This window comes from Lactuca saligna, chromosome 1 (genome assembly GCF_052625555.1).
Source record: "Lactuca saligna cultivar CGN05327 chromosome 1, ASM5262555v1, whole genome shotgun sequence".
Classification (NCBI taxonomy): domain Eukaryota; kingdom Viridiplantae; phylum Streptophyta; class Magnoliopsida; order Asterales; family Asteraceae; genus Lactuca; species Lactuca saligna.
Genome location: NC_136417.1, coordinates 112889873 through 112902327, shown reverse-complemented (window position 1 = coordinate 112902327; position 12455 = coordinate 112889873).

Below are 12455 nucleotides of genomic sequence, written 5' to 3'. Positions count from 1 at the left end.
CATATAAGTCATGATTGAAAGACTTAGGAAGGCTCGTCCACCTATTTCCTTTTCTTCGTTGAGATGTGGTCTTGTGGGATCGGATGGCCGTCCGAAGGTTATTTGATTCATTAGTTATATATTATGTATATGAGTATGGACATATAGGAAATTCTCTAGTCAGTTCAGTTAAGAGTCTCTACCTCTAGCCTACACTTACATTAGAAACCCACTATTTGGAAGTCTCTACCTCTAGTTCAGCACTTACACACTACCCACTATTTGGAAGTCTCTACCCACTATTTGGAATGCATCTTCAGGACACCGCCTTCTCCGTCGTCTAGTTGGTAACCAGAATCTCCTATAGGGAGAGCGGACATTGTGTGTATAGATGTATGCGGGATTGACAACCCCGCACCCAGACTGCTAGCTACAGTTCCGGCCTACCAAGCCAACGGGTGACAAATGTCATATTTTAGACGCTTGTAGGGCGTATGGTACTCTAGTCAGTATGGTTACGAGTATCCCGGGTTACCTTATAATTCTTTGGCCTTAAGGTAACGGTATCACACCGGCAATTTCCACTGTATGCTGGTAACACTTTTTCAGAGTCACACTGTTTTGACCTTACAAGACGTATCTTTCATTTGATACTGTCTGGGGTCTGTTTCTCACTGTCTTAGACCTTACTAGCAGTACCCTTCATTTGATACTGTCTGGGATCTGTTTCCTCTGTTTTGACCTTACAAGACGTATCTTTCATTTGATAATGTCTGGGGTCTGTTTCTCACTGTTTTAGACCTTACTAGCAGTACCCTTCATTTCGTACCTTCTGGGGTCTGAGTCTGTATTTGTTAGACCAAACCAGGCGTGTCGTTTGTTCGATACTCTCCCGGAGTCTATGATTCCTTGCCTTAGTCAGCAGTCCTCACTGCTGAGGCATATGTTTTTCCCTGATTTCGTTTGCTTTCTTCAATAATCAAATTCAGTATTTTGAAAATGATAGCAATTTAGGGAAAATGACTTTTTACCACATAACACTGACCAGTCTTGGTAGAAGGTTGCTTTATTAAAGAAAATATAGGATTTTCTGGAATGAACTCTAATACACAATAAACACTTAAACTACTACTTTATAAAGTTATTTGAATAAATGTCGCTAAATGCTTATGAACTCACCAGCATTTGTACAAATACTGATACTCGCTTTTCAAATAACTTGTATTCTCAGGTCAGAAATTAGACAGGTACACCACCGGAGCTGTTGATGAAGATGGCTTAAGTACCTTGTTGTACTTTATATATATTTGCTTGTATTACTTTGATGTACTGTAATGTAACCATGTAAAATTATTACTATTAATGCAATGTTTTGTTGTACCTTAATTACTATAATGCATGTGTTATGATACTTGACATGACGTCATCCACCCCAGAATGTTTTCGCCGTTCCGGATTTGGGGTGTGACAGATTGGTATCAGAGCATTGTTTATAGTGAGCCAAGTATATCAATTCATAAAAAATATACAACCGATAAACACAAAGGGATAAAACAATCTGACCAAGAATTATAATTTAAAATATAACCATATGTTACCAAAGTATAATAACATCCAGAATCTAAACACTCGAACAAAAGTATCACAAGAAGAACAATAATATAAGTCTTCGGATGTTGAGCACGACAGTCAAACCTGGGCAATTATGTAATCGTAAGTTGGGATAAATGTAACCTGATCAACTACATTTATCCGAGATGCGATGAACGTGTGTTTGGGAGTGATAGTGGTGTACAACAGGTCTGAAACTTACCAACTAGGAATGTTAGACCCAAACATAAAGTTAAAATACTATAGGAGTATTTTGGAACCCTAAAAGATTCACACTAATCCCAGAATTCATATTCCGAAGATAAGGAAACAAACAAGAATTAAAATACCATAGGGGTATTTTAGGACACATAAACAACCTTGCGTGAATAACTAAAGAGATCCCTATTGATATACCTACAACTACAGAGGGTGTACTCCCGAGGTTATATATAATAAGGATCCCATAGGCTAAGAATGTGTGGTTTCGCTCTATTTCCTTTTCCTCGTTGGGATGTGGTTCTAGAGTAGTGTCACATATTCAAAGGCCTATCGGATCTAAGCTACATATGATTTGTATACCCTGTGTAATCGTAGCAGGACTCGATATGGATCATCCAGTGAAATGTTAATAATCTCTTAGGATTCTTTAGACATTTCCATTCTCGCACGAACCCTGTAGACAACCCTATCAACTTCAGTGCTTGACAGAAGAGTTGATTCCGACCCCGAGGAGGTTCATTGAGAATATTTCATGTTCGGAAATAAATGAACTGGGTCGACACTATTGAATTCACCAAGTGCCTATATCTTTTAGGGACAGTGGTGAGAGATTCGCCTAAACTTCGGAGATTCCCAGTCATCCATCATGAAGTGGTGACACCCAGAGTCGGAATCAGAAGGAAGGTGGAGTAGAAATTCAATATGTCCATACGAGGAGAGAACCCTAGGTAACTATCCGAAGGAAACCAACGCCGATTCTAGTCAAAGATACGAGGCAGACCGAGGGAGCCAGTACATGGAACCCGGGAATTGTCTTTTTCCTCGTGTTCGTCACGCTAATACACCCATAAAATAATACAATTTAGTGAGTTAGTGGTTACACTACTCACGCTATGTGTTAGGTAAATCGTCGTTTCCTGTTGCCAGATACACGATTAGGGCGGATCCCCGCATCTCTATTGAGAGAATTTAGTCATTTGCCCTTGTGAGCCTCTCTTTTTGCAGTTTCATTCTGAACCGTTCTCAAATCTCTCCAGGCTGGAGAGTGAAACCTTTCCCAGTATAAAGGTAACTTAGTAGGAACGACTCGCATCTTATGGCCTTTTTCCGATACTCATACACCCACTTCGATTACCAGGACTACATCATAGGGATGTAGGTCGACACTCATACAACCAGTACCTAAGGCACGGGAAAAGTTTATGCCTAATGCAGTCAGGACAGATATGTCCAGGCTAGCCATCGTCTCTCGATCTCGGTTAACTAAACTAAAAACAATAAAGGTTTAATTCAAAATGTAAATTCTTCCCAGTAAGGCGAAAGTTGCAGCACTGTTATAAAATTTAAAAATTCACCAGGTAAAACTATAATGGCTAAACATATATGTTACGGCCATGTATATTTAAGATGGACAGACCTAGAGTGAGCAAATGCCGCCTCATTTCCTGTTCCTCGTTTGGTTGTGGATTTAGGGCGGGGTCGCTCAGTCAACAGTCCTCCCCACCTTAAATATACATGACTAGTATATGTGAGGCGATTATAGAAATGCCTCGTGAGAATCCATGCATAAAAAGATACTCTATTCGGAAACACTTAGGACCCTCTATAGTTCCGCGTCGACTCTATCAGTCCAAGTATCCGCGGTAGTGATACACAGGACGAAACTCGAGACGCCTAGAACTTATGTGCCTGTTCGGCACATGACTCTATCAATCCTCATTGTATATCATGTCGGAGTGTGCCAACTTCGACGACTCTATTGATCATTGTTTGACTTAGTGCAACCATGTGTACATCCTTAGTGCTGTGTAAAAAGAACTTTCTCCATAGCCATATCGGCAAATAAAGGTTCTCCCGAACCTAAACCTAACACAAATAATCAAACCTACTTCAATCCGTCAAGCGTCTCTCCTATCTCAAACCTTCCGAAGTACCCAAGAGAGGGTACCACGCCCCGTCGACCGACCCCTCGTAGTCAGATGAACACCGAAGCGAAGGACACTGTAGAAACTCCAGTAGACGAGAACCAACCGAAGCATACTCCGTAGATTCCCCCGGGAGACCCTTCGCACCTCGCACATCCGGTTCGTGAACCCAGAGAACAGAACTCATGAGACTGACCACCATAACTAGGTATATGCATAACGGTGGCATATAATTGATATCAAAAAGATTTAAGGTGTGTGTTTCCTCCCTATTCCCTGTTCCTCGCCGGGTTGTGGGTTTGGGTTGGAGTCGCACAGCTGAACACCCTACCGGCCTCAATTGTATACTGCTTGCATACACCAAGTATTGGTGGTTAGGCTAAGCATGAGCTCTACCATGAACCTCTTAGAAAATCCCTTCAGCCTATTCCATAACATAGGAGTCGGAGTCAAGAGAATCACTGCGGGTTGAGCCAGTAAAGTTCCGAGTGATGAGACCCTATACCCGCTAGATTTGACCTAGACCGAGAAAACTCAGAACCTTCGGAAGAGTAGTTGTAGTAGATGCTCGCACTACTCAGGCACCTTGTCCACCCAGTTATAGACAAGTGGTGCTTATCAACCTCAGTAGATGCTCGCACTACTCAAGCTTATCGTCCACCCGGTAGAAGATGAATTACACTTTCCGAAGTGAACACTAGGATACCGAGGACCACAGGGTAACCTCCGCAGCTAAGAATACTTGATCAAAGTGCGAAAGTAGTTGCATCAAGCCTCATGACCCAGATCCCGAAGAGGTTATAGACTTGACACCAGCCCTGGTGTTAGTCAAAGGGTTATGCAGAAACATGCACTTTCCACACTAGGATAAACCAAAGTCTTGGAGAATCCTTGGACTATTAGGTGTTCCACGAATACTACCTCACACTGAGATAGTAGAACCACCTCCCGAGATAGTACAACACTCGTCTGGTGAGACCCTATCTCCCCGAACCTCAGGGTTTCCGTATCTCAAGATCCCTTAGTGCAGATTCATTTTGCACAAGCTTGAGATAGACGCTCTATAGCAAATGAATAACCATAGTCACGCAACCCACTCGACGATCTAGAAAGTCTCTATCAGCCAGTTGACAGGAAACGCGAAACCAAAGACCACCCAAGCTCCCTAAAAACCAACCTGCAGGACTACACATCCAGTACTAGTGAGAACGTTAGGAACTTCAGAATGGCGATCACGCTAGTGATGATCTTTCCATAGAAGTACACTATGTTCTACGTACTGAAAAGCTCTACCATTCCGAGAGCTTATGACCATATGAGAATCCCCATGGAGACTTGGTCCAACCCTTTTCAGGCCGCTACTACCTTCGGATATACCACAAGATTCACACCCGGTCGATCCACTTCTTAGACTTGATATGTGATTTCCCGACTTCACTCTTCGTGCCTCACTAATCTTGATAGAAACCATTGAGAACCCTAACCTTGTAGCTACACCAGCATTTGTAAAAATGCTGATACTCGCTAAATGTCGCTAAATGCTTATGAATTCACCAGCATTTGTAAAAATGCTGATACTCGCTTTTCAAATAACTTGTATTCTCAGGTCAGAAATTAGATAGGTACACCCCCGGAGCTGTTGATGAAGATGGCTTAAGTACCTTGCTGTACTTTATATATATTTGCTTGTATTACTTTGATGTACTGTAATGTAACCATGTAAAATTATTACTATTAATGCTATGTTTTGTTGTACTTTGATTACTATAATGCATGTGTTGTGATACTTGACATGACGTCATCCACCACAGAACGTTTCCGCCGTTCTGGTTTTGGGGTGTCACATTGATAATCAAGCTTTATTATAATCTTGGTAAGTATAATTCATCCTCCTTAAGATTATTGCACTTCATTCTACTTAAATCATTGATTGCTTACACAAACTCCATCACTTTGATGTTAGATTCTCGAAAATCTTCAAGGCATCTTCAAGTGTTCTGGGGTTGAACACTTCCTTTCTCCAACATTCATCTACTGAAATCACATAAGGTGAGTTCATACCCCTATATTTTTATGTTTTGTTAATTTTTTAGGGGGGGGGGGGGGGAATACAAGTGTCACACCCCCGAACCAGACGGCGGAAACGTCTGAGGGCTCTTGTCACTTAAATTGAATACCATCACAATGAATATACATGAATCATAACATAATACATCACCACGCATTGAAATATTACAACTAAAATTGTTTACATTCTGTACATTGTTTCAGACATTACAATTTCATAACATAACTGCCTGACAGATAACCTAAGCAAAACACCATGACATTACTTGTTACTTATTCTTCGGCTTATCTGTTAAGTGATTTTGAAAAACGTCAACATATGAAATGTTGGTGAGTTCATAAGTAATGTTGTGGTAAAATGATTTTGTGTAGTTCGTAAACCCAAAAAATCCGATATTTTCTGAAAAAAGTATTTGTTTATAAAAAGTGTGAAGATCCGTAAATATGCTTGTTGATTTTCAAAACATGTATAATTGTTGAACTTTGTATACATCACACAAGTGAAAATGTTGAACTTCCCAGGAAAACCCAATGTTTTCCCAATACGTAAAATACATGACTTGTTTCTTGTTATACCGATACGTCAAATGTTTTTGATTACCCGGGTGGTGTTGGATTAATTAGGGTTTGTGAGTTGTTATAATCACGCATTTAGAAAATGACTAGTTTAAAACTACAAATTACGAACAATCCTTAAAGGCGTCGGCCGTTACTACTCACTTAATCCACCCACCCTGATTACTATTGTTTATCATCCTGAATCTGTTTACTTTGATTTCTTATAAGCCCAACAACCGAGGAGAACGGAGGGTAAGAAGCCCCCTTTATTTCCATGAGTTATTCAAGGCTATCGGGAATGTGAAAGACACTTGGCCCAACTCGCATTTGACTTCTCGACCTCACTAGTAGTACTAATGGGCCACTAGGGCCCAATAGCACATTAGAGCTATTGAAAGTCCTTTTACATGGAATTGGGTCATAGGAGGCCCAATAACACGTAAGCGTATTCCCTTCGGGCCAAAAGATCATGTTATTGGGCTAGCAAGGCCCAATAAGCATAATTTGAAACTTCCAAGCCCAAAGTTTGTAAGTTAACTCATCGTAATTATCGCGTGTTTATTGAAATGCTTTGGTTTTATGATTTTGTTTTGTTATTGATTCGAGACCGAATCAATTCGTTTCGTAACGATATTTGTTGTTGAGAATATATTTTTTTTCCGTTTCGTCAGTAGTCGTGGATCTTGTATTTTGTATTTATGACTTAATTTGTTTGAAAATGGAGTTTGATCCTTTTCATTGCCCTCCTTTTATAAAAATAACACTTTTGGTCCTTTTATATAAAAGAGTTTCATTTTTAGTCCTTAAAATACTTTTCTTGACACTTTTGTATTATTTATTTGATGAAAACAAGATTTTTAAGCCACAGTTCACTTAGTTGACAGCTTCAGCCCCTCTAGAATAGTGATTCTCGGTTAAGGACTCATTTTTCACAACTTTTATAGTTTTAGCCCAAAATCTAAAAACTTTGCATTTTTGGTCCTTTTTTATAATGAAAAGCGTTTTTTGACCCTTATAAACATTTAGTTATGCTAAATAACCCCTGTTTTATAGAAAGTCACATTTTTAGCCCCTTAATTTGTAAAATTTCGCATTTGAAGGCTTATTGGGCCGAGAAGCCCATAGTTAGCCCATTTGGTTAAAAATTTACATTTTAAGTCCTTAAAAATTTCTAAAAATCAGAAAAATATTTATGGGACTGTTTTGGCCCCTTTTCACCTTCAATAAACTGTGACTTGTTGATTTTTACCCCAAGTTTGTATTTTTGACAATTTAAGCCCAAAGATGGGTTTTATGTTCAAGTATGTTCATCCTAACCTTATAAACTATTTTTTTTGACTTGATTAGTGTAAAATAGCTTAAGTTATGTTTATTTCCTTTCTCATTTCTTAGATCTCGGCTTTACACACTTTTTGATAACATATTCATCACAAAATACATGATATCACACACATACATGCATCAAATCACACATAGCATACATTTACACATAGATCTACACATTTTCTTGTATTCTCCCCCATAAAACTCATAAAAACCAAAAAGAAAGGGGTATGAAACTCACTTTGAGTTGTGGTTCGGATTTTGAAGAAGATTTGGAGAAGTTTGGTGCTATTTTCGGCCCTATCAAGTTCCTTGGATGGATCTCGAACTTAGTGGGTTCTAAGATGCAAGATCATGAACTTGAATGGATTAAGATATGATTTTTGATGAAAAGAAGTGAGTTAGATCATAGATTTAAGCACCAACTTACCTTGAATGATGATTTACTTGATGAAAATCCTTAGACTTCAAGCCAAATTTTCGAGATTTTGGATGAAGAAGAGTGGATGATTCTTGAGTGATTTAGAGAGAGTTTTGTGAGGTGTGTGTGTTTATTCTCTTGCTCTCGGCCGAAGGAAAAAGAGAGAGGGGAGGGTGCATGGAAACATGAGTAAGGGCTTGGATGTATGATGAATAATTGCCTGGTTACCCACAAAATAACAATGAGGAGGCTAGCAAAAGTTAACCCTTCTTCATGGGTTGGGCTTAGGCCGAGAATGGAGAGGGAAGAGAGAATTTTTGGGCCTTAAATGCTTAAGCCCAATTTCATGGTTATGTTGAGTGATTTTTGGTCCAAATAAATATAAATATGATTTTTATGACCTAATAGGGCTAAATTAGGTTAGTTATGGCCCAATAAGGTCCATTTAAATATTTTGTTTCATTCCAGGCCCAATATGGCCCAAAATATTAAAATAAATGAAAGTGGGTCCAATTAGAGCCCATTCAAGAGTTCTAAGCCCAACACAGTTCAATTAGAAGCTTATTGGTCCATTGGGCCCAATAAGGAAATCCTAGTCCAAAATGGACTTAAACAAGGATTTCTAGGGTTTCCAATTATTTGTTGACTATTTGTAGTGCTTGTATGAAGTGTTTGATTGAAATTCTGTTGTTTTTGAATAAGCATCTTACATGTTTTCACATTGTTGGTTCACATTTGTTATCATTGTTCAATGTTTACAAGGCATCAAAATTCCTAGTTGTGACAAGAAGTTAAAACACAAAGAACATAACTAAACTTTTCTAACAGCCTTCATCAAAAAAGTTGGACTCCATTCACGAACTGTTTTGGACAACCTAAACATTTTTGTTTTCAAAACTGTTTTATATGCAAGTATTTCCGGTTCTTAGCTTTAAAAGGACTACTTACACATCTCCATAAGATTTTTCTACAATTTATGGTGATTTTTACAAAACCGTCTATCATTTCAAACATCAATCCGGACCAGTCTGTGATTATGGAATTTTTCACAGAAGTTGGAGGTCATTAAAAATTCATAATAAAATTTATGAACAAAATAGACTCATTTCCCAAACTCTCAGAATTTACGGATACTGATTTGGACCTTTTATGATTTTTCTATAAATTTTCTAAGAACAGTAAATGAAAATATTAACAACAGAAAAATGCTATCAATTTCATTTCACCTTGTAACATGTTGAGCAAGGTGTATATCTTTATGTGAAAATATGTTCTTACAAATAGATGACATTTTGTCTTAGTATATAGTCATACATCAGAAAAAAATGGATTTTTACCTACAAAAGTGTGGTAATTAATTTGTTGCTATAATCCATGTTGCTTCACTTTAGTAAAAAGTACATTTACATATTGGTCAACAAAAGGGTTTTTACCTTCACAAATACAGTAGTTAACCATAATAAACAAAGTTATAACTATTACATTTAGACATTTTGATAAACTATAATAGGTATGGTTTATGTTTCCATTAACACATCAAACACATTTTGGAAGGTTTTATTCCCATAGAAAAAGGGTTACACTCACACACACCAAACGTAAACTTGTTAACATAACTTGTGAGACATTCTCTTTCCGTACATCCGAGTGCGGGATCCAAATTCCAAGTAGTTATATACAGAGTCTCTTGTAGGGAGAACGTGATAGTGGTGTATAGATCTATATTGGGTTAGACACCCCACACCTGAGCCACATGCAACAGCTAAATCAGTAGGTCTGTGGTGACAAATGTCATATCAGTTTCGCGACGCCTGAGAAACGTCGTGGCAGGTTCATTCAGTCATAGTATGGTTATAGCGACTCACATAGAAAGTTAACAACTCATAAAGTTTATGGGAATTTTCATAATCAAAAGGGGTTTTATATCAATTTAAAATCACTTTCTACCTCAATACATACGGATATTACTGTACACTTTTGGTCTTGGTATTTAAGACTACACGTCGTTCATTACGGGATTTTCCCTCAAATCAAAAAGGGTTTTTTGCCGATTTAAAACCACGGTTATATTATTAAGTGACACACAACACATTACAAAGAACGGTTTCCAAACTCCTTATCTCAAAAACTTATGAACTCACCAACCTTTGTGTTCACACTTTTTCAAACAACTTGTATTCTCAAGAATTCAGTGAAACAGGAAATCAACAGCGTTTTGAGGATGGGACGATAAATCGTTAAACAGTTCATTTTGTCATCATAATGTAATTGATTTGAATCATGTAAACATATACTTTGGTGTAAGTTTTTCAATTATATTTATGATGGTTGTATTTCCTTTGAGAACTATTATACTCGTTGTTGTGGTACTATACTTGATGTCCTCCACCCCCGGACTTTTCCGCCATCCTTGGTTTGGGGGTGTGACATATGATCTAAGATGTCATTGTCACGATGAGTCTAAGTGGAACCGAAAATCTAACTCCATTTATCTCTGAATTGATGGTGAGGATTTTATATGTTCTAGATTTCACCCATGAATTGACGGATAATGGCTGATACCTGGCGTGACATTATACAAAATGGCAGTCAGACAGTTTCTTTTAAAGAACTGTCGTATCTAAGGAATTGAAAGTCTGAAACGAAACAAATTGTCAGATTGGTGTTGTCAGCTTTCTTTACCTAAGAATTGTCAGGGCACCAGGGCGATTCACCCAACAGGGAAAGAGGTATCCCTGAACATCTCGCCAAGGGCGAAGTTAACTCGTTAACTTGATAATTGTATTGAGATCTATGATCAAGGATATAAAGGGGCTAACATCAAAACTAGTCACGAGTAATTCTCCAATACTCAATAAATCGTAGTGCGTTCATCCGAGTTCACACAGATACTGTGAGACGTCTCTTTTTGAGCCAAGGATTCATCCTTGAACAAATGTGGTGAGAAGGGTCTGTATGATTATTTATGTGATCCACAAGGACTTTTTTTTGTCACGGTTACTTTTCAAGGCGCAACGGAGATCGTTCAATAACATCGCAGGAACTAGAAGTGAAGATCATTTTTAACATACAATCTTTCAACCCCAAAAGCAAGGTAAAGGTATACTTCAAGATTATGTGACAGATTGCATTAAAGCCTCCTCGATCAATTTGCTGCTATCTATGAACCTGCTGAAGTGATCCAGAAGATTTAATCTCTCTGATATTCTCTATGAAGATTCTCAAGCTGAAAGCACATATTTTTAAGAATCCATAAAAGAAGCCTCCACACCCAACATTCGTTCAATGCCAAATTTTTAGGAAAAGCCCAACTGTTCAAGATGAAGTCATGCACCTAGAAGATTCAATTGTTTCTCTTGAAGTTGTGAAGAAATAGAATACAAACACTGAAGCCAAGCTCCAAATGAAGTTTCACAAGAAAAGCCAGCTACATTCTTAGGGGTAGTTTGTTGGGTCAAAGAAAAGAAAGCTATAAACCAAGGGGGAGATTGCTGGGTCAAAAATATGGTTTATACTTTGCTTTTCTAAGCATTTATTATTTTTAGTCTTGGGCGTTGAGTTTGCGGCTCATATATATATATATATATATATATATATATATATATATATATATATATATGTCAGGGTGAGGAGTCAAGAGTGCATTCATTCATAATCATATTATAGAGAGAGAAAGTTAGAGAGAAGAAGAGTGTGTGTGTGTGTGTGAATCTTGTGTTGGAGCATCAATCTTATCATCAATACATCATAGATTCATCATATTCTTTTTCTCCTTCTTCCATATTTGATCTTGCATCATCCACTTGATTGGGATCCACACCATCAAGTGGATCTGATTAATACATCAAGCAAAATTTGGGACTTTCAGGTTTCAATTAGAGAAATGTATTTCTCATTAAACAAATCTCTTTCTTCTCCTTCCTTTTGACTTCTACTATGGACTAATATTGACAAGGCAATTTTATTCAACCATACAATCTAACTAAATGGTTGAAAAATCAAGCTTCCATTATCATCCTTCAAATCTCCATAAGAAACCATATTACCTCATGAAATCAATTTGCTGAACACCAAACCATAAAATTGATCTTCATTGATTTTGTATTTGATATCTTCAACGATCACAATTCAAAAATCATACGGAAAATCCACCATGATCACAAAACCTTGAAAATTTCTAGATAGAGAAAGTGATTTTTAATGGGTTTTCAAGAAAGAGAACGTAAAAATTACTTGAATTCTAGTGACGAAAATCGAATTATGAGTAGAAACAATGATGAATTCGATTTCTAGTATCAAAAATCTCTCAAAATCACGGAGACAAAAGATCAAAAAATGAATCACCAAATCTAGATTGCCATCAAAGATCA